At 39.8% G+C, this 12,553-nt stretch overlaps 1 protein-coding gene across 3 annotated transcripts in view; it reads left to right on the plus strand.

Annotated features, from left to right (window-relative positions):
* The first annotated feature begins 460 nt into the window (after positions 1 to 460).
* The window catches only part of EOGT (EGF domain specific O-linked N-acetylglucosamine transferase), an 859,464-nt gene continuing 847,371 nt past the window's right edge, over positions 461 to 12,553 (plus strand). For all 3 annotated transcript variants that reach the window (XM_044077905.1, XM_044077906.1, XM_044077907.1), the window contains exon 1: positions 461 to 556. The gene's annotated coding sequence lies outside the window, so the exon portion shown is untranslated. The remainder of the gene's footprint in view (positions 557 to 12,553) is intronic.

Below are 12,553 nucleotides of genomic sequence, written 5' to 3' on the forward strand. Positions count from 1 at the left end.
TCACTGCCCATTATTACTGAATGACTGAAATCCTCAGTTATTTACCACAAAATCATACATTTTAATGGGTAGGACAAAAATAAAACCAAAATCAGGGACGGGTGAGAGCTATGCTCTCTCCCTTCCGTATCCAGTATGTGTAAAACGACTGTATTAACGTTTCTGCGTAGATCTCATAAATGAAATACATAACTTAAACTTTCTTTTTTTTTAAAGTTCGGCATGCTGTAGCTCACATTTTGTCCATATACAAGATCCCATCCTTTAGCATGTAACTTTTAAAATTTGCCATCATAATTTCTCCACGGTACAACCCCAACAAAGAATATCAAAATGTGTGGCAAAATATTCTAGGCAACGCTACCTGTCCTAGCATAATTATCTACAGGAGAGCCCTTTTTAGGTGTAACTGTTTCCACCAATATCCTAGTACGCTGAACTAGCCAATTGGAATAAGGCTGGACAACTAAGGGCTGCTGGGTAAATATGCCGACTCCCTGTAACTAATTAGTGGTGGTGGTGCCTAACAACAGAGGATGTTGTTTCTGCTTTGTAGGTAAGCTAGCTGTACTTATTTTTTGCAATTTTCGCTGTTAGCGTTGGTATATTTTACAAGAGCGTGACGTATTGCGACTGTAATAGCTTGCTGTCTTTGTGATTTGATTTATTCATGTCTATCAAATGATGGTATTTGCTTCGCGCTGCGTTTTTAAGTTGGAGCATTACGGTACCTTAAGTTATAGTATGATGGATAGTTTTGTTTTTTATGGTACTGTAACGTTGCGGGTATCCGGGTGGACTCGTTTTCCCTTCAAGTATAATGACAGGTTCACAAGTGTTTTCTCTAGTCTCACGCAGTATGGTTTGCAGTACATTGTTTTGAAAAACATTAAAGTAAAAGCTGGTGCATGAAAATTGAGTAGAATGAAAGCATACTTGTCGTGGGACATGTCTCTGCTGTCCTGTAGTTGTCTCACTATTTTTACTAAAAGTTATTGTATAACTATTTGTATTGTATTAATAAATGTAGTATAGAGGTTCACCCCTAGCCTTGCTGCTTTCATTCTGAAGAAGTTCCCTAGTCTGCAAGGGTTCCTTACACGCTATCTTAAAAGAATGTTGAGCTTTTGTATACAGGGGAAGAGGACCAAAATAAATGCTGGCAAGGCGTTAACTTTTTCCTCGTACAATCCACTCCACGATATTGGATGTCACGGATTGGATTCGTCAGGGCCAGGTTATGCTTACTCAACCTGGTGAATTTTTTTTGAAAGGGTCACCAAGCAGTGAATAAAGGCAAAATGGTACATGCCACATACTAAAGCTTTTAACACGATTCCCCACTGAGGTATAGTAGAAAAGCTAAATAAACTGGGAATTAACTCTGCCACCTGCTGGATTGCCATCTGGCTCACATATAGGATGCAGATAAACTAGAGGAAGTTACTTCCACAAAGAGGTTAAGGTTTTGTATTGGAACATTACCCCACCACATGTGCAGTAGCAAGGACCCCCCAGTACTCTGAACATAACGTTTAAAGTGCTTTGAATAAACATTGGAAGATCATCATCTGCAGAATGAAGAAAAATGTTTCAAAGAGTGAAACAATACTAATTTCATGAACTTTAGTCATGCTTTGACTTAGGAATGGGGTCCATTCCCGTCATGGTATTAGAAACCCAAAAGACTTGGAGAAATTAAAAAAAAAAAGAGCAAAATGAATATACAAAGCATTGCAATTATTTCAATAAAAACGTTTTCACCCTTAACTGGTCATGGCTGGTAACCCGGTATGTAAAAATCCACTACCAATCATTAGCGGACTGGAGTTCCGCTGTGGTGACCCCTAACCGGGAAAAGCTGAAAGACACAAAACCCTTAAGTGGTACCAGGATTGTGACACGACAGCAGTCCAATTTCCAGTGATCAAAAGCTTTGATGTATTCCATTACCTATTCAAACACAGAAAAAATGCTGCACTACTACACTTAAAAAATTACAATTCTCTGAAGGGTGAGGGGTGCAAACACATAATATGCTGCATGTATGCAAACTATTACACAAACTTAAAATTACAGTTCTGTAAAGCTGTGGGGTGCGACCTTTTTGGGAGGTCTTTCTTATTGCATTTATTTAATGTATTTATTGTCCCACTGCATTAGATTATTGCTTGTTGCTTTATCTCAAGAACTATGTTTACAGAAAGGTGGGTGGTGCAGGGGGGCTTGCCCCCCCTGCCAAAGCAATTACTGCGCAAAAGACGGGGGAGTGCAGGGGTTATGGTTCAGGTTTTGGTGTTTTTTGAAATAATTCACTGTTGCAGTTACTTGAAAATTGCGTTTTTCATCCTCCACATATTCTTTTCCTCTGTGGTTTCACACTAACTGTAGAGTAGGAATTACACTTGCAAAGTGTGCCACTGTAAATTACTTCATGTTCATATTGTGTGAAACGATGAATATTTGCCATGTCTGTGGATAATCTGCATGGCTTATCACTCAGTCGTGTTTTCCATGCAATGTCACACGGGCTTTCCCTGTCAATCATGTAGGCCACGCCCATTCCTGCACGAAAATCATGGTGGGGGTAATGTTCTAATACAAAGCCAAGACTAGTCGGTGGAGTCCTCTAGTGATCTGTGCCGAGACCCCTGTTTGACATCTACATTTCTGGAGTAAAAATCACTACCAAATGTTTCTGGCTGACCACGACTGCAGGTGACTGCAAGCCAGTAGCAGTCGTTGAATCCCCAAATTACTTGGTTATTTGGGAACTTATGCAGGACATTCATCTGAGTTGATCAACATGTGTCTATCTTTGTAAGAACATTCTTCTGTATTGCACAGCTTATAAACAAAGGGATTGTGCCTAGATCTATGGGATGTCATTGCCCCCTTTACTCAAGTTAGGCCATTCATTAAATGTAATGCCCCGATAGCTTACCAAAAGGATACAATGGGTTCTACATGGACTTAACTCAAAGCCCTGCCATTATGCATGATATCCTGCAGACTGCTATCTGTTGTGCAGGTGCTATCTGTTGTGCAGGTGTGTAAGGGGTGGCATCCGCATACCCTGCAGCCCAAGATATATGTGTGCATGCTTTTTGTATAGCAGCAACATGCTACATATGTGACAGTCCCAAACCCTAATGATCTGTTTCAGTGTCTACCTTCTCATTGCTAAAACTGTGGGGTCAAGCTTAATAGCACAGAGCATGGCTGATGCTAGTAGCATAACAGGCCCACCCTGAGGCTTTTGCAGTCACTTTGAGGTATAGTGATACTGGTTACTATGGCTGTTGCTATCCACATAGCTACCACTCCTCTGACACTAGCATGAGTACATCCCACTGGGCAGTTTACTAGAAGTCAGTGTCACTTTACTGTGGCCACCTACTTGTGGTGAGCCGCAGGGGCATGACTGGTTCAGTCTTGCAGATGTAGCCTCTGTGCAGTCTTATGCATTGTGTGTCAAAGCAGTAACGGTAATGTGCCTCTAAATCCTCCTTGCTTGGTAGTTTAGTGATGATGGTATCATTCAGTGGGAAAGCCATGTAGCTGTGTCTATTTGCAGTTTATATCCTACCCACTTGTAGGCATACTGCATCTGTCAACATCCCTCATTGCTCCACTGTATGTAGTACCTGTGTCCATCTGCAGTAGTACTGTGTGGCCCCATGTGCCTCTTGGGGAAGCTCCACCCTATCACTGCACAGTATACTTAGCTCTGTACCACAGTAACATTTCCATCTCTTAGTCCCCCCTTTACTGCCTGTGTAACCATTGGTGATCCCTATCATTGTGCCTCATCCCACGTGCAAGAGAAAGCAACTCTGTCCTGCCCTCACCTTTGTATAATGTGAGTTAGGTAATGTCTGGTACACAGCATGATCAAGTCAGTGCACTCTGCTGCATACCCTGCATGTAGTATAGCATGTTTCAGTTTTATTCTAGATTTTCTCTTTTTTTTTTTTTTAGCCCATTAGTTGTGGATCAGATTCTACCTTTTTGCCAATGCCACAATCTTGCAGTTGGTTCTTTAACAGCTCTTCACTTCATGCATTGCTGCTTTATCTGGTACTCCATTGGTAAACCTCAGGCGTAGCTGTTAGTGTAAAACCATGTTCTGTAACATGGCACATATGACAGATACCTTGCTGCAAGCCTCTGGAGCATACTGCAACACACCACCAGAAGTATCTATGCAATGGAAGCTGTCTTTCAACACTCTAAATACATGCTTAACAATGCTGTGGGCTTGTGTATGCATGATATTGCATGACCTGTTTGCTATGCTTGGAAGATTGCATATAGATATCTTGAGCTGTAGCTCTTACATTAGCATTACATGTAGTGCACAGCAGAAGGCAGCTTTTTGAGTGGTTTACAGTCAAAATACTTGCTGCTTTTACGTGCACATGTGCACTTACTAGGTAGATACCTCTGTGGAAGATTGCCTTGCAGAAATTACTGGTGTGGGTTGGATGTGTGCCAAATGTGGGAAGTGCCTAAATGATCAGCAGCCTCACAGCTTGGAAAGTTGTTTTTTTTTTTTTTTTTTTTTTTAAATTCCTGAAGCCATATGACCCACACTAGTCCTTGATGATAATGTGAGTGCAGTCTGTGGTCCTCAGAACTATGGGTAAATGTAATATTTCACAGGATGCCTGCATAGTGCTGTTTCTCTCCTCTGTGGTCCATGCGGACCACATTAGCTCCTCTGCATGCTGGTATAGGATTTGTGAGGCAGATCCCTGCAAAACTCCTAATTTGTCGCCACATGGATAAATATTCCACACATCTCATAAGATTCTGCAAGCTAACGTATGGCATCTGCTTCCACATGATAGTGTGAACTGACCCCATTGTGGAAGTGCTTGTAGGTCAGTGTGGTCTGATTTCATCAGGGAGGTTAGTGACAGCTAGATGTGAGAACACCCCCAAACATATGCTGTTCATTTTAATATAGATGCTCCTGTCATTTTAGCAAAGTCTGTTTCTCCCCAAGAAATGACTGTGTACAAACTGGTTGCTCATGCCTGTTTTTTCTGTTGCATATTGTTTGCCCTCCTTTTTTTTCTTATTTAATGTTGCTCTTGCATCATTTACATATGATGCTTGACTGCCTTGGGCAGCAGGAATACTCCACATATCTGTGAAATCAGTCGAATCCTGAGTGTCGCTGCTGCACTGCACTCTTTCGCTTAATGCAGTATGTTAATTCTTTCTAAGTTCTCTTCATGGTGTTGATTAATTCCCATTTCTTTCCAGTTGTAAGCCTCTTCTTTACACCAGAGTCTTGTAAAGACATTAACTGCTGCATAACTTTTAAGGCAGGGTTTTTTATTCATCTTTTTTTTCTATGAAATAAAATCCATGTTCTGGAAATTAATGCATATATTCAAATTTTTGTTCTTATAAGAGTAACAGAGTATTTCCTCAAGCCCTTTATAGATTTTCACTAGGTTATTTATTTGTGTAAAGGACTGTAAACCAATTTCTTTGTTTGATTTAGTAGTAGTATGCATTTATTTTCTGCCAAGTTACTAATGTTTTCAGTTTACCAAATGCTGATGTAGTATTAACTAGTGTTTCTAGAAAGTGTTTATTAAACAAAATCACTCCTCATGTCCCAAAAAACTCATGACCTAAAGTTGATTAGTGAATTCACTACAGTAACAGCTTAACTCAAGGCAGTTCTTTGTACGTATTTTTAAGTATTGCAGTACTGCCTTTCGTTGATGCACTACACCTTTAAGAAGGGAGGCAAGTTTGCGTTTTGTCAGTACTTCTCCAGCCCTGTTTTGTTTCTGCCAGTAAGTAACATTAACTTGAGAATTACAAGTAACTTTTTGGTGGAAGGTGAATGCTGTAAAGTGTCAAATGTAATTTCTCTGTAGCTGTCCCCGAGGAGGCTCCGAGGTGAAATATCCAGATTCTTCTAAATTTAAATGCAGAATTTAATTCTATTGCTCTCTTCGCCAACTATATTGAATTTCTCGGGCATGACCTTCCTGTTGTAAATTCACTCTGCCTTGTGTTCTTTGCTCTGCTGACTTCCACATTTTCTTAATCTGTTTCCTTCATCTTGGTTCTACCTTCCTCTGTAACAGATGCCCAGCTGATAAGTTAATAGTTTCAAGAATTGTCTTGCATCCACAGTATTCCTAAACACTACTCTTCTTCCATGATTTGTTTAAAAAATGTTAGTTTAGTGGTAATTTCTAAAAATTCTAAGGTGAATCTCAACAGGCCTCATTAACCTTGTACATACTGTACTAGGTTTGGAAGCCAAATATATAATCATTGCAGAAGATTGTGTACATTTTTTCCACACATCACAAGCAGACAAGACCTATAAAATAATATTATGTGCTTCTTTAGGTTTTGTTGGATCAAGCAAAGCATATTGGAGTGAGTTACTCAGCGTAAGACATATCTGCAAAGTAGCATTATGCCAGAGTAACTTGTGGATGTTTAAAGAAGTATTTTAGAATTTGGATACTTGTGGAATGGGAAAACTTGTTTTTAACTTTACTTATACCTGTGTAAGTGGCAAATAATATAGCAATAACCCACGCCTGGGTGTGGGTAATGCTGGATTTACCCACGGTTGGCGTGGTTTGGTCCCGGTGGCCCGAGGACCAAACAAGGCCAACCGTGGGTAAATCCAGCATTACCCACACCCAGAAGTGGTTATTATTATATTAATGACATTATTTAAGAAAAGAAATAATTACTTTTCTTAAATAATGGCATTGTATAATGCCTGTTTACTGCCCTTCCGCAGCTGTCTGGTATTCTGCGACAGTTCTGATGTACCGCGCGCCTGTGCAGTACATCAGAGCTGTGGGCAAAAGCAACGGAGAACGCAAGATCTCCGTTGCTTTTTTTTCCTGTCTCGCTATGTTAAATGGGTTTAACTTAGCGAGACGGCTTTAAAATAAGCAACGGATATCTCCGTTGCTTATTTTAAAGCTGTCTCGCTATGTTAAACCCATTTAATATAGCGAGACAGCTTAAAAATAAAGCAACGGAGATCGCAAGATCTCCGTTGCTTTTTACACACTGTGTCGCATGTTAAAGGAGTTTAACATAGCGAGACAGCTTTAAAAAAAGCAACGGAGATCTCCGTTGTTTTTTTTAAACCTGTCGCTATGTTAAACTCTTTTAACATAGCGAGACAGTGTTCTATACTAACGGAAAAAGTCCGGGTGACCGGACCTTTTTCCATTAGTATATTGAGGGATTTACAACGGGCACGCTGGTTGGGCTGGCCAATCAGCGTGCACGTTTTTAAGGGAGGCATTGTATAATGGATATTTTAGCATGTTGCGGGAACAGGAAGAGACTAACATTATAAAAACTGCCTTTTTATAGGATTTCAGAAACTTGATACTAGTACACTGTTTAGCTTTGGTACTCTGAATAATATAGAAATAGAGCTATTGAGTGAAAGGCCTGCAGCAAATAAGATTCAAACGTCCATTTGCTTGGATGTTCCTTGTGGTAAGGGTATATACTAGGGGTTAGTATGATAGTTTGCCTAATGACACCAAATATCAAACTGTACTTTTTGCAGATTACATCTGTGACTTGTTTGAGTTGTGCTGGGGGATGTGATTTAGGGAGGGTGATAACAGTGGTAGCCTTCCTTTTATGGTGCTGCACAGCATGATTTTACAGTTATTGAGAGGTCATTAATTTGTAAGGGTGCCATGGGGAGAGAATTTTGACTCTGCATGGGAGAGAACTAAGAATCATGGCACTGCAGGAGAGGAGGGTGAGCTAGCTTGGGTTTTTTTACATGTGTGCTTGCACAATGCTTGATCAATGGGCTGTTGCACCCTTGGCTTTTATGGCTTACTTAATGAGAATTGAGGTTTATACAGATGCAATGTGCATGCATGTTAACATCATCTTATCACACTGCTGGCTTTGCTCCTAGTATGGCAACCGCTTGTCTTTTTTATGATGCATCTAGGTTATCAAACTGATTGCCTGATGTTTGTATTCTTTTTGGAAACTATTTGCATAACTGGAAATAAAAATGCCCACAGAAGTCTGCACATGCTCAACTGTCCTCCCTAAATATTTCAGCTGTCCCCTTTGCAATTGGCCTGGCATACCCACATATCGGCCTTTCTTACGTTTTCTCATGATCCTTGATTCTTTCTGTAAATATACACTTTTTATTGTTCCAATGGCAAAAAATTTCTGGACCTCTCCATCCACACACACTGTTAATAGTGTTTCCTTAAGTCAGTGTGGATCATCGTTTTTTTAATTTCTGCAGTCCCTCTAAAATTCTCAACTTCATTGTTTCCTCTTGCACACAAGAATTATGTGGGTCTTAATCATATGTCATCCTTTTGTGTATTCATTTGTTAATATGAATTGGTAAACTGATATCTGACCCTGACGACCACCCCTTCTGGCTGGCTGTTTCAGCACCAGAGTTGCTTGTCAGTCCTGGGTTGCATAGGTTGTAGACCTGTTTATACTGGAATCTGTTCCATATACTTGCTTTACCATGGTTCGTTTCAGGCCTGTAGGTTTTCTCTGCTATGGTGCATCCCTGAAAATGCACTTGTTTATCCATGCTAAAAGTTTCAGGAAGTGTATCTGGATACTGGCCCACCTACCTGTTACCTTCATATTGATGTTCATGTCATCAACAAATGGATTAATCTTGGTTTTATACTTTGGTGTTTGGAATCGGTTTATAATATTAATTTTATGTAGTACTTCTGTTTATATCATTTATATGCCATCTTGAAATAAAACTATAAAAGTGAAAATTTGTCTTTGGCCTCGTAACAGTTTTTGTAACTGCTTGGAAACTTAAACATTCAGTGATTGCCTTTTGTGATTATCATTTAATATTGCTCCATGATATTTAACATGTGCTGTGGAATGGAATTCCCTGTTGTAAAAGTACTGTGAAATTTTAGCATTGCAATAATACCATAGGTAATTTGTATTTGAGAGTGACTTAGTGCTTTAGATGCCTAATATTTGATAGTTATGCTGTACATTTCGTGCTTTAGGTTTAAAAATGTAGATGGTTTGTTTTTCATATTGCTTTATGCAATAGTATTAACACTTTTTTTTTTAAATGTGGTTGGTATTTTTTTGTTTGCTTGTTAGAAAAGATAGGTTTTTCCTGAGTGGATCTTCTTTTTTTTGCCACAGCCCAGACCAAAAGCCAGGTAAAATAAAGTACAGTATAGTTAAAATAACATCTAATACTAGATTACACTATTAAGATGAATAACTATATTGTAACACACTCTATTAATATCACAAACTCGAGCAGGAACTTGAACAGAAATATGTTATGGCTGTCACCAATGTTGGGTTAAATCTAAAATCTGCCAATTCAAGCAGCCTTGTAGAGACAAGAAGGAAAACGGAAGCATTGACAGACTTGCAGGAATATCCCATATCAGAACTATATACTGCAGAAAAAGACCATGTCTGAACGTTAATTTACCTTCCATGACCGCATGTGACATAACTAGAAATGTAATCCTGAATGGGCAACAGGGTCTACAGTAGCTGAGTAGCAAAGGGAACTGAGGAAGTCCATGTAGTAGGTTTAAAACAGGAAAATGCATCAGTCTGTTTTTAGTTCAGGAACGATGCAAGGAAAATGGGGGAGGGGGTGTAAAGTCTAAGAAGTCGTCCATAACAAAATTTGCAAGACACTGAGAATGAGGTCAGTAGGAATGAATTGGTCATGACTGTGTGAAGAAAGTGTAGCATATATCCTAAACTCTGGAAAGAGTAAACATATAACTTAAACATGCTGGGAAACTTATTTAACAAGAAGTTTCTGCCTATTATCAAAGATACGTTAATATTGCACTGAATTTGGGTTTTTGTCACTGTTTTAGCAAGTTGAAGACACACTGTGAGAGTGAAAACCTGAAGGAGAGTTTTATTGTAAATTTTTTATATTGCATCTCGTGTAAAAGTGGTAATACTTATTTGGAAATTGTCATGTCTGTAGAAGACTAGTACCAGTAAACTGTGTGAATCATAGATACACACCTGATAGCTGCTGAGTATTACATGGGGTTGTATCATTGATGAAGAATGTTATCTGATTAAAAGATAACAGAAGAAGGTTAATGGTTATTAACCCAGGTTTGAACCACAAAGCCAAACAAAAGCCATGCAGCGCTGCATCATACGTCCACACAACTGTGAACCAGACCAACCAGAAATAGTATAATTTCTGTCACTCTGCTATCTGCATTGGGGAATATGCTGCCAGCATATCACTCGGCCAGTACTTAACATTCACCCCCTTCTGTTAGTACTACCTCTCCCCATGTGTGTTACCCTAATTTTTCTGCTTTACCTACTGTTCCCACTCATAGCTTGTCGGTTGCCTCCTAACTTTTTTTTCTTTTTCCTTTGCTCTACTGCACTAAGCTAACTCCTGTATTCTTAAACTTTTCAATTTGATACACTACCTGCAGTTCTGCTTGCTGACTGTTATTTCTCTTGCCGTCAACTGTCAGTCGGTCTGGCAAAAAAGGTATACGACCACATGTAGTCCTTGCTGCACTCCTCCTTCGCTGTGCTTCATGTTTTACTTTCCCACAATGATCTTTAGAGCCTAACTCTCCCTACTAGAACTCCTGTGCCATCTTTTTCACTGTAGCACTCTATACTCTTTCTGTTTTACTCTCTCTCATAATGCCTTGTGGCATGTAACTTTCCCTACCAGTGTACTGCGCTTTTTCCACTGCAAGTTACCTTGCTCTCCTTTCCTGCTCCTGTTGATGTGCTAGCATGAATACCAACTGATTCTAAGCATTTTTTCTTTAGGCATACCATTAACTTGCCTTGTAAATAATGTCTTTCAGCTAAACTTTTTGCAAGTAGTCCTAGTTTGTTCACTGTACCTATAGCTGCTCTATGTACTTTTTTTTTATATTTTTTTTAAGTATTGTTCATATTTGTAATGACCACTGCACTCTGTTTTGGACAATTGACTTGCCGTGCACTTGTCTGTGGTGCTAAGCATGTTTGCCTTCATATACAAGTGTTATTGTTTATACTTCACACACAGCTGTTGTGTCGTTCAGTATTATCCTAATTTATCTACAGTTGCAGTTTACAGCTCTGCTGTTTTTGCACCTGTAGTTTCCAACGATTGGTTTTATCATAGCATTGCTTTGCTTTTCTTGTGTTTCTCAAACTGCTGCTGAATGTACTCTGTGTTCACTTTAGTATTTTTTAAGTATTTGACTAACACCCTTTTCCTTCTATATTACTTGCTATTTTATGTATTTTTTCTTCCTTAGGCTAACCTCTTTCTAGATATAACTGTCTGTCTTATTTAATCTGTACCATAGTAACTGTTTTTGTCAGTATTCAGCCCCCCCCCCCTTTTTTTTTTTTCTTCCTATCCTTCTAAATATCTGCTTTCACTTTTGCAGTCTACCTCCAGTGGAAGCCTCCCACCTCTAACTCGCCTCCCTATTTTTGATCCTTTTCTACTCCCCGAAATCCCCCCTTTTTTGGGGGGGGGGCTCAATCTGACGTTCCTCGTAAGTAAAAATAAATATATCTGATAACGAGATCTTACCCCCAGGCTATAATATCTTTTGCCAGAATAGACCCATGGGAAAAGGTGGAGGTGTAGCACTACTTTACTCAGATGACCTCAATCACTATCTTTCTCCCCACCCAACTTTCACCCAGCTGAAGTCCTCGTATTAAACTGCAAATCACAAGAATATCGCCATAGCATCTGTCGATATACTCCCATCTCTATCCTTGAACATTTTCAAACCTGGATCTCTAATACAATCTCCTATGAAACAATAATACTGGGAGATGTTAACACTGACCTGGAATTCTGTGTCCTCTGACTACCTAAATGCCAGCATTAACCTTTTTGGGTTCTCCTAAATTTACACGCTGATACTAGCACTACACTTTCGATCTTCATCCTTCACCCTAACCTCTACCATAATTCCTCCACTCTACCGGACTCCCTAAGTGACCACCTCCCTACCTCTGTCCAGCAATACTCCCTCCAAGGGGCCAAATCCCATCTCTACAAAGACTGTCGCAAACTAATTTCATTGCTGACACCTGTAATCATATACTTTCCAATATTAACTGGTCCTTCCTTCACAATCTTCCTCTTGAAGATGCTGTTCTACAGTTCAATAGCATCTTTCTTAACGCTGTAAACTCCAAGCTCCTGTGACGCCCGTGCACTGGCCCAGCAGTCATGGAGCCTCAATCCTCAACACCAGTGAGGGGGTATCCACATAGGGAAGGAGAAGAAATAACACACACAGTAAAGTATAATTTCCCTTAAGAGCACACTGAGACCACTGTCAGTCTAGGGCTGGTTTCTCCCTTTCTTTCCAGATTCCCAATAAGACCCCCCACTGGCACAGCTATAGGGTCCAGATCTCCGCCTAGTGGGCAAGCTAAAACCTCCATCACCCTCTCTGTCCAACCAGTGCTTTGTGTTCCTGTCCAAGTAGCTGACGCACACAATTTTGAGATGAGTTGT

The sequence above is a fragment of the Protopterus annectens genome, chromosome 7.part0 (assembly GCF_019279795.1).
Source record: "Protopterus annectens isolate FY-2018-M chromosome 7.part0, PAN1.0, whole genome shotgun sequence".
Lineage (NCBI taxonomy): Eukaryota > Metazoa > Chordata > Ceratodontiformes > Protopteridae > Protopterus > Protopterus annectens.